The sequence below is a fragment of the Thalassophryne amazonica genome, chromosome 2, assembly GCF_902500255.1.
Source record: "Thalassophryne amazonica chromosome 2, fThaAma1.1, whole genome shotgun sequence".
NCBI lineage: Eukaryota > Metazoa > Chordata > Actinopteri > Batrachoidiformes > Batrachoididae > Thalassophryne > Thalassophryne amazonica.
Genome location: NC_047104.1, coordinates 113378620 through 113394071, shown reverse-complemented (window position 1 = coordinate 113394071; position 15452 = coordinate 113378620). Strand labels below are relative to the sequence as shown.

Here is a 15452-nt window from a genome sequence, read left to right as displayed (position 1 = left end):
CACACCAGATGGTGGATCTGCATGTTGATTTGACACGTTTTACACCAGATGCCCTTCCTGACACAACTCCACATTATGGAGAATACACAGGGCTTTCTGCTTGGAATGTTAGCAAAAGTCAATAATACTGTAACATGGAATGCTAGAGAGCAGGGCAGAACCTCATACAATCTGGCGACTAGGAGATGTTCATCTCCTATAACATCATCTCAGCACCTACTACGATAAGCAACAGGTTGGTCATTATTGGCAGTGTCCCACAGCACCCCATACTCAAGGTTCTTAATGTGAAGTAATAGCTCAATCTGGTGGACATTTACCATGAATGCAGGTACAATAGATTTTCACCAAGAGTTCTAATTTTACATATTCATCACACCAGCCCTTAAAGAAAATCACAGTGAAGATGACAAAATTGGATGAGTTTGTATAGATACAGGTATAAGATTGATGAGACTGACTTGCTTGCCTACATAGGTCTTCTAATCTTCGCAGATGTGTACAGGTTGTGGGGATAGGGTACATTTACTGCCTGGGATGCAGAGAGTAGGAGAGCAATTTTCAGTGCCATGGTGCCACTGAAGGTCTGTCACCCTATTTCAAGAATGCAAAATGTGAGAAAACCTGGCAGTCATAAGCAAGGTCTGGGAGAAGTGCATCCACTATACCTTCTATAACCCTGTGCCTCTAGTAACACTCAAAAGCAACAAGTTCCTTTCAGAGCTAAATTTTTATTTTTAGATCTGTCATGTTAGTAATTTCTCTATTTATTTCATTATGTGTTACTGTAATGATATTGCTTTATGAGATTTTCGGGAATGCTGATACTACTCATGAAATGTCTTCAAGAAACTAAAGTCCAGTTGACCTGACTCAACCTACTTAGATACCATGACCTGGATGACTGAGAATATTCACAGACATAATGCTGATAAACGGCAGCATAGTGATTAGCATTGTTGCCTCACAGCAAGTACAGTTGTATGCAAAAGTTTGGGCACCTTGATGATTGCCATGATTTTCATTTATAAATCATTGGGGGGTTTTTTTGGATCAGCAAATTCAGTTAAATATATCATATAGCAGACAGTGATATTTGAGAAGTAAAATGAAGTTTGTAGGATTTACAGAAAGTGTGCAATAATTCTTTAAACAAAATTAGGCAGGTGCATAAATTTGGGTACCGCAACAGAAAAAATACATCAATATTTAGTAGAGTCTCCTTTTGCAGAAAAACAGCCTATAAAAACACTTCCTATAGCTTCCAATGAGAGTCTGGATTCTGGTTAAAGGTATTTTGGACCATTCTTCTTTATAAAACATCTCGGGTTTGTTGGTTTCTGAGCACGGACAGCCTGCTTAAAATCACACCACAGATTTTCAATAATATTCAGGTCTGGGGACTGAAACTACCATTCCAGAACATTGTACTTTTTCCTCTGCATGAATGCCTTAGTACAACCCCAATTCCAATGAAGTTGGGATGTTGTGTAAAATGTAAATAAAAACAGAATGCAATGATTTCCAAATCATCTTCAACCTATATTCAATTGAACACACCACAAAGACAAGATATTTAATGTTCAAACTGATAAACTTTATTGTTTTTGTGCAAATATTTGCTCATTTTGAAATGGATGCCTGCAACACGTTTCAAAAAAGCTGGGACAGTGGTATGTTTACCACTGTGTTACGTCATCTTTCCTTCTAACAACACTCAATAAGCGTTTGGGAACTGAGGACACTAATTGTAGAAGCTTTGTAGGTGGAATTCTTTTCCATTCTTGCTTGATGTATGACTTCAGTTGTTCAACAGTCCGGGGTCATATTTGCACTTCATAATGTACCACACATTTTCAATGGGTGACAGGTCTGGACTGCAGGCAGGCCAGTCTAGTGCATGCACTCTTTTACTACAAAGCCACGCTGTTGTAACACGTGCAGAATGTGGCTTGGCATTGTCTTGCTGAAATAAGCAGGGACGTCCCTGAAAAGGACGTTGCTTGGATGGCAGCATGTGTTGCTCCAAAACCTGGATGTAAATTTCAGCATTGATGGTGCCATCACAGATGTGTAAGTTGCTCATGCCATGGGCACTAACACACCCCCATACCATCACAGATGCTGGCTTTTGTACTTTGCACTGGTAACAGTCTGGATGGTCTTTTTCCTCTTTTGTCCGGAGGACACGACATCCTCATCAGACCACAGCATGCGTTTACACTTTGTGTCTGTGCATTTCAAATGAGCTCGGGCCCAGAGAAGGCAGCGGCATTTCTGGGATGTTGTTGATGTATGGCTTTCGCTTTGCATGGTAGAGTTTTAGCTTGCACTTGGAGATGTAGCAATGAGCTGTGTTAACTGAAAATGGTTTTCTGAAGTGTTCCTGAGCCCACACGGTACGATCCTTTACACAATGATGGTTTTTAATGCAGTGCCGCCTGAGGGATCAAAGGTCACGGGCATTCAATGTTAATTTTCAGCCTTGCCGCTTACGTGTAGAAAGTTCTCCAGATTCTCTGAGTCTTCTGATTATATTATGGACTTTAGATGATGGAATCCCTAAATTCCTTGCAATTGAACATTGAGAAACATTGTTCTTAAACTGTTGGACTATTTTTTTCATGCAGTTGTTCACAAAGTGGTGATCCTCACCCCATCTTTGCTTGTGAACAGCTGAGCCTTTTGGGGATGCTCCTTTTATACCCAGTCATGGCACTCACCTGTTTCCAATTAACCTGTTCACCTATGGAATGTTCCAAACAGGTGTTCTTTGACCATTCATCAACTATCCCAGTCTTTTGCTGCCACTGTCCCAGCTTTTTTGAAACATGTTGCAGGTATCCATTTCAAAATGAGCAAATATTTGCATAAAACCAATAAAATTTATCAATTTGAACATTAAATATGTTGTCTTTGTGGTGTATTCAATTGAATATAGGTTGAAGAGGATTAGCAAATCATTGTATCCTGTTTTTATTTACATTTCACACAAAATCCCAACTTCACTGGAATTGGGGTTGTAGATTTTGAGCAGTGTTTAGGGTTGTTGTCTTGTTGAAAGATCCAGCCCCAGCGCAACTTCAACTTTATCACTGATTCATGAACATTGTTGTCAAGAACCTGGTGATATTAACTGGAATCCATGTGACCCTCAACTTTAACAAGATTCCCAGTACCTGCACTGGCCACACAGCCCCACAGCATGATGGAACCACCTCCAAATTTTACTGTAGGTAGCAAGTGTTTTTCTTGGAATGCTATGTTCTTTTTCAGCATGCATACTACCCCTTGTTATGTCCAAATAACTCAATTTTAGTTTCATCAGTCCACAGCACCTTATTCCAAAATGAAGCTGGCTTGTCCAAATGTGCTTTAGTATACCTCAAGCGACTATGTTTGTGGTGTGTACACAGAAAAGGCTTCCTCTGAATTACAGCAACATCATTGCGCAAAGTGTGCTGTATCGCTGAAGGATGCACAGAGACACTATCTGCAGCAAGATAATGTTGTCGGTCTTTGGAGCAGGTCTGTGGGTTGACTATGACTGTTTTCACCATCCTTCGGTTCAGCTTATCTGAGATAATTCTTGGCCTGCCACTTCGGGCCTTAACTAGTTCTATGCCTGTGGTCTGTCATTTCCTCACTATGTTCCTCACAGTGGAAACTGACAGCTGAAATCTGTGAGACAGCATTTTGTATCCTTCCCCTAAACCATGATTTTGAACAGTCTTTGTTTTCGGGTCATTTGAGAGGTGATTAGAAGCTCCCATGTTGCCACATTAGAAGAGATGCAAATGGCCACCTTAAATACCCTTTCTCATGATTGGATTCATTTGTGTAAGGAGGTCAAGGGTCAATGAGCTTACCAAACCAGTTTTGTGTTCCAATTAGTGCTAAATGTATTCAAATCAATAAAATGACAAGGGTGCCCAAATTTATTCACCTGCCTTCTATGAATACTAGAAACTTCATTTCACTTCTCAAATATCAGTATGTTCATCTGCTATATGATATATTTAACTGAAATTTCTGATCCAGACAACCAATGATTTATAAAGGAAACTCATGAAAATTATCAGGGGTGCCAAAATGTTTCCATATAACTGTATGCTGTGGGATCGCTTTCCACCTGGGGCCTTTCTGTGTGGAGGTTGCATGTTCTCCCTGTTTGCATGGGTTCCATCTGGGTGCTCTGGCTTCTCCCACATCCAGAGCTGACCAGGAGAGGACTATATGGGTTGTGACTATGTCTTCAGCAATTATGAACACAACTAGTAGCTATCAGCCTGTACTACAACAGCACCTGAATGCCTGATAAGTTCTCCAAGAGGACAAGGTTACTGGAACTTACAGCTGAAGGAGGGTGGCTGCCTGCTGATGTCTGGTCATCCTCCATAACTTCACTGATGTGTCCCCACACAATGCCTAAGAGATCTCAAACAAGATCAACGTTATCTAAATGCAGACTAAGCAGAGCAAGAAGAGGGTGTTCCTGGAGCAGATGGGTAAAGCACAAGTAGCCATATCCAATAAAAGCAGGGAGCGCTTCTTCCACACATCGGCCACTTTGGTGTTTGTGAATGCCATTCAAGAGCTAAATGTGTCCTGATACACCTGAAGCTGCAGCTGGGGCAGGCAAGAGGAAGAGACATTACTTCTGATAGTTATGAATTTTTGAAAATTCATTAAATTAAAGATAGGAATTTTTCCAAGATTTTTCCTGGCTTTGATCTTTGACTTATGACTTTGAAAATTGAATCAGTTCTTGCCTATCAGAATATGAATCTTCTGTAAAAAAAAAAAAATTCATAACGATATATGAAAAATTGTGGGCTCCAGGCTGTTCAAAACAGACAAGGGTGAAAACATAACCTCCTCCAACTTTGTTGGTGGACGTAAAAATTCACAACTCAGAATAGATCAAATTTCTTTCATATTTGAGAGTATTATATAGGATGGTATCCTTTATCGACTGACAAAATTTGGTCCAGATCTGATCCAGGTTACAGATTTTGTGGCCATTTAAATTTAACATTGAAAACCAGATTTAATGTATAATTTACATTATATCTTCATCAGACATGCCGTAATCAATCTCATATTTGAAAGTGAGGTGTAGACTGGCACTCACTATCGTCTAACAATGATTGATCTGGTGTCGCAGACCGAACGGTAACCCCATAAAATCGGCCCGGCCTGCCTTCACTGCTCATGCGTCATCAGCCACGGTTCAGTGATTATCACATATTTTCTGCTTAAAACTGCACTCCAGTCATCATCTGTCTCAGTGACAGATATCTGATGCTTTTGTACAACAATCATTTCCACATAAATTCAGCATTATTTCATCATAAAAGATTTTGTGGACATTAGAATTTCATATTGAAAAGTCCATTTGGTGTACATTTTGCATTATATTGCAATCAAAAATGCCTCATTCACTCTTTTGTCATGGATTTACCTACACCACCAAAATTGGAGGTTCCAATTTTATGCCTGTTTGTCTTCCAGTTATCAGTCAGAAACCAAGTGCCAAAAAGCAATGATAAATTGTGCAAAGCAAAGATAACCAGTGTTCTGTAAAAATTATCTGAAAAAGCCACTTTTAACAAGACTTTGACCTTGAAAATTTTTTCCAAGATAAAATGTTATCTTTAAAAAAATACATTACGAACAGGGGTTTTTGCAGACCCACCGTGTGGCGTTTGGTTACAGTTCTGGTTAGGGTTAGACAACCCCATCACAAAAATGTTCTCCATTTCATGATGGTATAGCCTAAGATTGGGCAGGTTCCATAACTAAAAGTTGTTAAATTTGAAGAGTATTTCAGTCACCAGCTGCCCCATTTCTGTTTTCAGCTCTCTCTGTCAGTGAGTGACAGCACATGTGCTCGGGTACATGGGAGGGCCGCCACTGAAATTCTAACCCCAATCCACCACACACACACACACAAACACACACCCACCCAGTCTGTGAGACATACCCCAGCTATGGACAGGGAGGAGCTGTGAGAGGAAAAGAGGAAGAGCCAAAGAGGACAGCTAAGAGAAGAGAGAGAGAAAGAAAGATAGAGGGGCAGGTTTCAGGGTTCTGGCGTTTCGGCCACATAGTCCAGTAGAGCCACTCAGGATTCCAAAGTTTATTTAATGAAGTTATTTTGAGTAGATCATCAGGTCTGTTTCTGTTGGTCGTAAGAGGGCTTTGAAGGTGTCAGTGAGTTTCTGAGGGATGAGGATGAGGATGTTGGTACTGATGGTGATGGTGCTGGGTGCCCTGCACTGCCTGGTAAGAAGAATCCCTTTATTTGAACAACTGTTGTGTTTATGTGCATATTGCATATGTGCCAGTTTAAGAATTCCAAATCCAGCTGTTATATTGCTGAAATAACCTCGTAGGCGTTTTTGTTTGCTGTGTATTTAGGATATGTATATGTTTGGTCATTTAATCTTTCATTTAATCACTGATTGATGTTTTGAGCCCTCTGCTGTGTCTTCATTGTTATGGGAATGACCTGTAGCTGCACTCTGTTCAAATATTCAGTTTAATGCATGATATCGTCATCTAAACACAACTAAACATGAGCTGATTTTCAACAACTGAGCATCAAACTGGGCCTGCAAGTAGGGTTTCTTGATGATCCAAACATTTCATCCCACTTGGAAAGAGGATGATGAAGTGGTGTGAAGAGAACAAGACTCCAGATGTGTGTGGAAAGCTCAGGGCATCATTAGTAGCCCCTGTCAGCAGGCATGGTTGTGACACTGAAAATGGATGACAATGTAAACGGATGTATCACGGCCAGCACTTCCAGCGACCATCGGCCTTCCTCTATGTTTGAAGTTGTAATCGAGCCCAGGTTGGGATCCCAAAAGAACTGGCCTGCAGTGATTGGTGGTGAACACATTGCATCGATTTGCTCTATAATTAATCAAAGATGTTGCAGCTGGTAGAATCAATAAAGAGTAATTTAGTTGCAGTTGTGTCATTCAGGGCAGTGTGTCTGACCCTGTGAGATGTCTAAAGGTGCTTCAAACATCTGAGTGCATTGTTACTGATTCACTAAATGCTACTTTTGTGTTTCTATCTCCAGCTGATTCTGTCGAGAGTAATTACATATAACGCAATGCTAAAATACCCTCAGCCGTATGACCATTGTGTTCTTTATAATTAGCAGTTGTTTAATGATTAAAATCCTATTGTCTTATGTACAAATTGTACATCTTCAGTAAAGACTATCTATCTATCTATCTATCTATCTATCTATCTATCTATCTATCTATCTATCTATCTATCTATCTATCAAAAACAATACTTACGTTTTAACTGTATGTGTGTGTGTGTGTGTGTGTGTGTGTGTGTGTGTGTGTGTGTGTGTGTGTGTGTGTGTGTGTGTGTGTGTGTGTGTGTGTGTGTGTGTGTGTATATACATGAGCTTTTGACAAGAGCGGAAGTTGTGCAAATCAAGGAACATTTGTAGATCACCCTCTGTGCATTTTCTGGTATTAATGAGACAAATTTCACTCCATAGGAAGTTAGCTTTGAGTTAGCAGAACTTAGCATGCATGCTGACATCCACAAAATGTCTTGTAAATGACTCCAGAGGTGTTATCAGGTTACAAGAACAGTGTTTTCAGTTACAGAAGTGTTTATTTCTCACTAGCTTTTACATAATATATGAGAAAGAATATATTTACCCACAAATAGAATGGAGTTTTGCAGCTAGCTACCAGCCAGTGCTGTCACCATTCACCCTATTGACGTATCCCATAATCCCTTGCGCACCAGAGAGTCGCTGCAGTCAAACAATATAGAGAATCCACATGACAATTGTAAATTAATATTATACTACAAACACATTAATAAGAGACTGCTGCATGATACCCTGAAAACTTGCTAAAACAATTATAACAAATAATCCATGTCTGCTACGTTTAATCTGCGTGGAATTTAATAAACGCAAACCGAATTTCAGACATATTATATATATTAGTCTGGAACAAAGAGGAGAAACAGTGTTGTAAAGAACAATAACGACATGATCAGGAAGCGATCGTAGCTCACAGCAGCTCCCATTGAAAATAACCGAGAGACAGCTTGTGATTCTCGCATGTTTACATAAAACAAATGCAATAACAACATCTATAAACCCAGAGAATATATTCATGAGAGCTTTAGGCACAATATAAAAATAGTTTTATGTTGGGATGTTAGCAGTGTTGTCCGTGTGCAGCGGTTAAAGTGAAGCCCGATCATAGTGTCTCAATGCAGTTTTCAATGTTACTAAGATCTCGCAGCGCAGCGACCTCTCTGAGGTTTTGCGGGATTTGAAGCGTCAATAGGGCAAATGCTAACGTCCATGAAATAAGTTCAGAGGTGTTATTAGGCTCCAAAAACTGCATTTTCCATTTTAGAAGTGCTTATTTCTCATTAGCTTTTATATAATATATGAGAAACATGTATATAAACACACAAAAGGAAGCGGTTTTGGAGAGACCAGCTACTGATGTTATGGTGCAGCTCCACTCTGATTGGCTGTCACCCACGCTGCTCAAAAACAAAACTGAACAGATTGAAACAGAATGTAGCATTTTAACCTCTTAAAATAGGTCAAGGTTAGCCATCTTTGAACTTGTCCAAGGTCTATGTCCCAAAAATGTTCCCTGTGAACTTGAAAACTCTGGCAGCAATAGGACTAGACTTGTGCTGAGCACAGACATACGAACAGACGCAAAGCCTTCACAATACCTAATGGCCATATTTGATGGCCTTGGGTAAAAATTGATTTTTTTTTTCTTTCAAACATGAACGTAATGGCTCACTGACTTGTAGAAAAGGAGCTTGTCACAGTGACACCAAAGCAACGATTCTGATACAAGACAGCAAATATGCAATAAATGGTCTCCCAACAGTGTAAAATCAAACATGTCGTTTAACTAAAAAATACGAGAAAGCCATAAAAGTGTATGTTAAGTGAAAGAAAATGTAATTGTTCTTCTAACATGACTTGATGTTATCTTGATAAAGACTTTTTAATAACAAGGAAATTTAATTAAGACAGCATAAAGTCATGTTAGAAGAACAAATTATATTTTTTCCACTTAGAATTTTAAGGTGGCGCTTTAACTGTTACTTTTGCATTGAACAACATGTTTGATTTTACAGCGTGCTGAGTCATGTAACCCTGGTAACATTACACTGAAGGGGTATTCTTGCCAGCATTAACTTGTTTGGATGATATTCTAAATAAGTATGAAACAACCTGTACGTTAAAGACAGGAACCCAAAACATGACCTTTTAAGCTGCAGATCCACTGATGCCACATCCCAGTTAGTCCTCATGCTGACATGGATACTGTGCAGTGAGACTGATGTGGGTTTAGATTGCAGTTACTGATCGGTCTACGTTGATAAAGAGTTACAAACCCTACCCCCTTTTTTAATATATTGATAAAATAAAAATAGCAATTTAAAAGCACGATACCTCTCGAAGTAAAAAAAAAAAAAACAATAACAAGATGCTTTTTTATCAACTTGATCTCAACCAGCCACAAAATGAAATGCCTTATTCCCTGCATCAGGCCAAGATTTCTACAGAATTGCATTAAAAATATTTCCAGACTTTTTGAAATATCCTGCTGTCAAACAAACTAACAGTCATTTAAAAAATATAACCTCATTGGTGTAGGTAATTAATGTGTAAGTAGCCTTTTATGAAATATTTGGACATCTATCATCCCTCAAATTAGCAGTTAAAAACAGAATTCACTCTCCATCACCTACGATGTACATTTATAGTTCTGTTTTTCTACTTTGGTGAGCCGGGACTTCAGCAATCCGGTGAACATTTTCACTTCTTCTGCTTAATCAGTCATCCCCAAACGGTTCCAGTTCATAGCCCAGAAAGCTGAAACTCTTCAGGGTGAGAGTAACATATGTATTTGACAATGACAGTTTTGACCTGTGGGAGTTAATTACAGAGTAGCATATTTTCCAGTCACCAAGGGTTGCTTAAATTTCAGAGGATTAAGTACATGGAAATTTCACACAGATTACTTCCGACTAGACTTTTGCGGTCTGATGCCCAATGGCCCAGTCCAATTTGGGAATCTATAGGAGCTAGAATATATTTAACATTTCTGCATATGTAGCAAGGTTAAATCCAGATTGAAAAGATGTTCCTATTAATTTGGCTTGTGGGGATTCCCCTTAGGTGGATCTGGTAGTACATTAGTCTCAAGTGCAAGAAGTCTTATGTTTAATTCCCACCAGGAGATGCAAAGACACATCACTTGGTTCCACACATATTATAAATTAATAAAGCTGAACTTGTTACAGTAGATTGTTTTCTTCCTGATCTGCAAAGGCAGTTTGCATTTTCTTTTTACAGTAATTTCTGATGAGCAGCACGGTGGCTTAGTGGTTAGCACTGTTGTCTCACAGCAAGAAGGGATTGATTCATGGGATTGATTCCCACCTGTGGCCTTTCTGTGTGGAGTTTGCATGTTCTCCCTGTGTTTGTGTGGGTTCCCTCCGGGTGCTCCAGCTAACTCCCAACATCCAAAGACATGCAGGTTAGGTGACTTGGTAAATTATCCGTAGGTGTGCGTGCGGTTGTGAATGTATTGGTCTATATGTGGCCCTGCAACAGACTGGCATCCTGTCCAGGGTGTACCCCGCCTCACACCCTATGACTACTGTGATAGGCTCTAGCCCCACTGTGACCCTTAATTGGAGTAAGCGGTTGAAGATGAGTGAGTGAGTGAGTAACTTCTGTTAACAACATGAAGTCACGTGAGCAGTGACAACTACAGAAACTCTGCAGCAAAGCTTTTAATTCTAATATTTTAATTCTAGGTTTCATACATCAACAATAACTCGACAGAAGTCCATAAACATCACTTGTCAGTAGAATTGTAAGATTTAGTTGTGCTTCAGTGCTTTCAGCAGTTTCCTGTTTTAAGAAGGTGTTGTTTTGGTGAAGAATCGGAAGCAGCCACAGCTGTTACCAGATACAAATGTGATGCCATTTGTCCTGCTCTCTAATCCCCTTTGTTGAAAGACGATGATTCTTTTGGACCATGAAATCAGGTACAAATCAAGAGTGCGTAGCCAGCTGGCGCTAAGGTGTCACTCTTCTGTAACAATCCATCAGAGAGTCTGAGTCCCGGGTGCTGCTGAGCGCCCTTACCCACTGTCGAGGGTTTCACAAAAAGTAAGTAGAGGAGAATGATGTTCCAGATGATAAAAGTGAAGGTGGTTTAAAGTGAATACTAAACTCGGGTTAAGTTCTGTCCTGCACATTTTTGCAAAACCTGACATGGTGCACAATGTGGTTTTACTCTATATGTCTGGCACATATTGGGTGTGTTTTTATGGTTAACTGACTGCATTTCTATTGTGTTTTCTGCCTTACATCCATCCATGCACACACATATCCACACTAAACTGCCATGAGAGGCACACATGGCAGCAGCCTTCTGTGTGTGAGTGTGTTAGGAACAATTTGATTTGATACAATATGTTGGAATCAGTCTGATACATTTGTTGTTTAAAGTAGACATTCAAATTCCAAATTGGAATTAGTTGTCTATAAAACTGTGTATCTTGCACACTGATGGGAATAACAGCGTTAAAATAAACGCTGTTACAGACTGTGTTATGTTTTTCAGGAACGGTTAATCTAACGAATTACTGATTCCATCGTTACAATGCCGTTATCATTACTGATAATAAAATGCAACACGTTAATATAATTAAGCTCGTTGTAGCTGTTTTAACCTCTCAGCTACAGCTGAGTTGCAAAGTTTTGGGTTTTTGTTCTTGTTGTTGTTTTTGTTTTTTTGGTGAGGGGGGAGGGTGGAAGGAGGGGTGGGACAACCACATAAGTGATGGTGATTGGCTAACAAAGAGTAAAATTTCATGGCACGCCAACCCGAGGCAGAGGTGAGCGCAAAAAATACGCACAATTACAAAAACACACGCATTCGCTCACACCAACGACCAACACACACACACATGCATTGTTTGCTTTTTAAACCTGTAACTAGAAACATTATTTTCCTCTCAGTGAGACAAAAGACAAGAATGTACATGTGAACGCGCATAATTTAATTTTAGATTTATTTGATGGGTTGTGGCCTGTTGGGGTGCAATAAATATCAAATGTTCTAAAATATCTATTATATTTGATTGTCCTACTATTATAAACATAGCAATGATAATATCTAGAAAAATCTATTAAATTTAATGATTGTCGTATCTCACATTGTCCCACAGCAACATTAAAATAGTGTAGATTAGTGAACAATGTTATATTAAGTGTCCATTTAATTCTTTAAACATTTAATATTCAGTTTTATTATAAATAATCTACACACAATAATCTAACACACAGTTGAATTTAAAGTTCATGGGGGGGTGAGCCAAATTCATTGACATATTTGAACATTTATCAAACGCAAGTTATCCCACAGCAACATTAATATAGTGTAGATTAGTGAACAGTGTCTTCTGTTAAAAATGTATTCTATCAAGTTTATTTAATTCAGTAAACATTTTTGATATTCAGATTTATTATGAATAAGTTCATTAAGGGGGTGGGGGGACAAATCCAAATTCACTGACATATTTGAACATGTTTTTAAAAGTAACATAATAGTTACTTTCCCTAGTAACAAATTATTTTTATAATGCTGTAAGTTAGTTCCTAACTTCCTGACTTCTTGGGAGAAGTAACTTATAACTATAGCTAATTCCTTTTTAAAGTAACATGCTCAACACTGGTCTTGCATGCCCTTGTTAGTGCTACCATGAGGAGATTCCTTGTGGTCTGCAAAGCTTTCGCCATGTCAACTCACCAAGTCAGTATAAATATATGTTACTTTTGTTTACATTATGACAACTGTATATGTTTACATTATTTGTCATATGTTGTATATTTATTATTTGCTACCTCAGTAATTAATTGCTGTTCTACAGACTTCACAAATGACCACAAATTTGTTCAACTTTCCATCCTTCATGTACCGTGCATTCAGAAAGTATTCACAGCGCTTCAGTTATTATATATTACAGCCATATTACAAAATGGAGAAATTCATTTTTCCCTGAAAATTCTACTCTCAACACCCCATAATGACATGAAAAAGTTTTTTTTGTTTGTTTTTTTTTTTGAAAATTTATTAAAAATAAAAAAACAAGAAAACTAAGAAGTCACATGTACATAAGTATTCACATCTTTTGTTCTATACTTTGTTGATGCGTCTTTGGCAGCAATTACAGTCTCAAGTCTTCTTGAATATAATGCCACAAGCTTGGTGCATCTATCTTTGAGCAGTTTTGTCCATTCCTCTTTGCAGCACCTCTCAAGCTCCATCAGGTTGGATGGGGAGCGTCAGTGCACAGATATTTTCAGATCTCTCCATAGATGTTCAATCAGATTCAGGTCTGGGCTCTGGCTGGGCCACTCAAGGACATTCAAAGTTGTCCTGAAGCCACTCCTATGATATCTGGACTGTGTGCTTATCGTCATTGTGCTGCTGAAAGATGAACTGTTGCACAAGTCTGAGCTCAAGAACGCTCTGGATGCGTCTGTACATTGCTGCATTCATCTTTCCCTCAATCCTGACTAGTCTCCCAGTTCCTGCCACTGAAAAATATCCCCACAGCATGATGCTGCCACCACCATGCTTCACTGTAGGGATGGTGCCTGGTGTCCTCCAAACATGACGCCTGGAATTCACACCAAAGAGATCAGTCTGTCTTATCAGACCAGAGAATTTTGTTTCTTGTGGTCTGAGAGTCCTTCAGCTGCCTTTTGGCAAACTGGCAGGCTGCCATGTGCCTTTTACTAAGGAGTGGCTTCTGTCTGGCCACTCTACCATACAGGCCTGATTGGTGGATTGCTGCAGAGATGGTTGTCCTTCTGGAATGTTCTCCTCTCTCCACAGAGGAATGCTGGAGCTGTAACAGAGTGATCATCTGGTTCTTGGTCACCTCCCTGACTGAGTCTCCCTGATTGCTCAGTTTAAACAGGCAGCCAGCTCTAGGAAGAGTCCTGGTGGGCTGGTGGTGTGTGTAGAATTTTGAGCAAAAAACATTAATTTCATCCATTTTGGAATATGGCTGTAACATAACAAAATGTGGGAAAAAGTGAAGCGACGTGAATACTTTCTGGATGCACTGTAGAATCCAAATCCCTTCCAAACTTTTAATTTTAGGTTTGATGGTACGTGTAAATCCTTTTAGCGTTGTGACGCATGTTGCTTCTCTCTCTCTCTCTTTGTTTGCACATAACAGGCAAAGTTACACTACTATTACTGCTACAAGTATTGCGAGAGTCTTGGGATAACCTTTGCATGTTTATGAAAGTTTGAAGATGCTATGTGGAAGTAGCAGCATAGCATCTTTGCTCAACTGACTTTGTAACATTAAAAATCATCAATTGGCCAGGTCATAGTACATTTAAATTAATACAGTGGTCTGTGTATTGATGTAGTCATATCTGTTACTTTAAAAACTATTTTTGAACTGGTCTTGGTGAATTGTTATACCTCAAAAATATATTCTTTTTATATTCAAAGTATAATGTGGACAAACTTTGTGCTTCTTGTCAACACTCTGGCAGCAGCATTTTGAACCATTTGGAGACCCCTAATGCTGGACTGCGGTAAACCAGAAAATAAAACATTGCAGTTGTCCAATCTAGACGAGACAGCTGCAAGTATCAGAGTCTCTGCATCAGCCATAGACAGAATGGGACAAATCTTTATGTTTCCCAGGTGGAAGAAAGCAGTCCTCTTGATATTCTCTAGCTCTAGCTCTACTCTAGCTGCAGCATTTCAAAATGCTGCAGCTAGAGTACTAACGGGGACTAGAAGGAGAGAGCATATCTCACCCATATTGGCCTCTCTTCATTGGCTTCCTGTTAATTCTAGAATAGAATTTAAAATTCTTCTTCTTACTTATAAGGTTTTGAATAATCAGGTCCCATCTTATCTTAGGGACCTCATAGTACCATATCACCCCAATAGAGCGCTTCGCTCTCAGACTGCAGGCTTACTTGTAGTTCCTAGGGTTTTTAAGAGTAGAATGGGAGGCAGAGCCTTCAGCTTTCAGGCTCCTCTCCTCTGGAACCAGCTCCCAATTCAGATCAGGGAGACAGACACCCTCTCTACTTTTAAGATTAGTCTTAAAACTTTCCTTTTTGCTAAAGCTTATAGTTAGGGCTGGATCAGGTGACCCTGAACCATCCGTTAGTTATGCTGCTATAGACTTAGACTGCTGGGGGGTTCCCATGATGCACTGAGTGTTTCTTTCTCTTTTTGCTCTGTATGCACCATTCTGCATTTAATCATTAGTGATCGATCTCTGCCCCCCTCCACAGCATGTCTTTTTCCTGGTTCTCTCCCCTCAGCCCCAACCAGTCCCAGCAGAAGACTGCCCCTCCC

The 15452-nt window shown here is 39.4% G+C and overlaps 1 long non-coding RNA gene across 1 annotated transcript; it reads left to right on the top strand.

Annotated features, from left to right (window-relative positions):
* The first annotated feature begins 5637 nt into the window (after window positions 1–5637).
* Window positions 5638–14717, top strand: LOC117502794. Its single transcript, XR_004558407.1, has 3 exons — window positions 5638–5650; window positions 12597–12599; window positions 14586–14717. It is a non-coding gene; the product is annotated as an uncharacterized LOC117502794 (long non-coding RNA).
* Window positions 14718–15452: the final 735 nt, after the last annotated feature.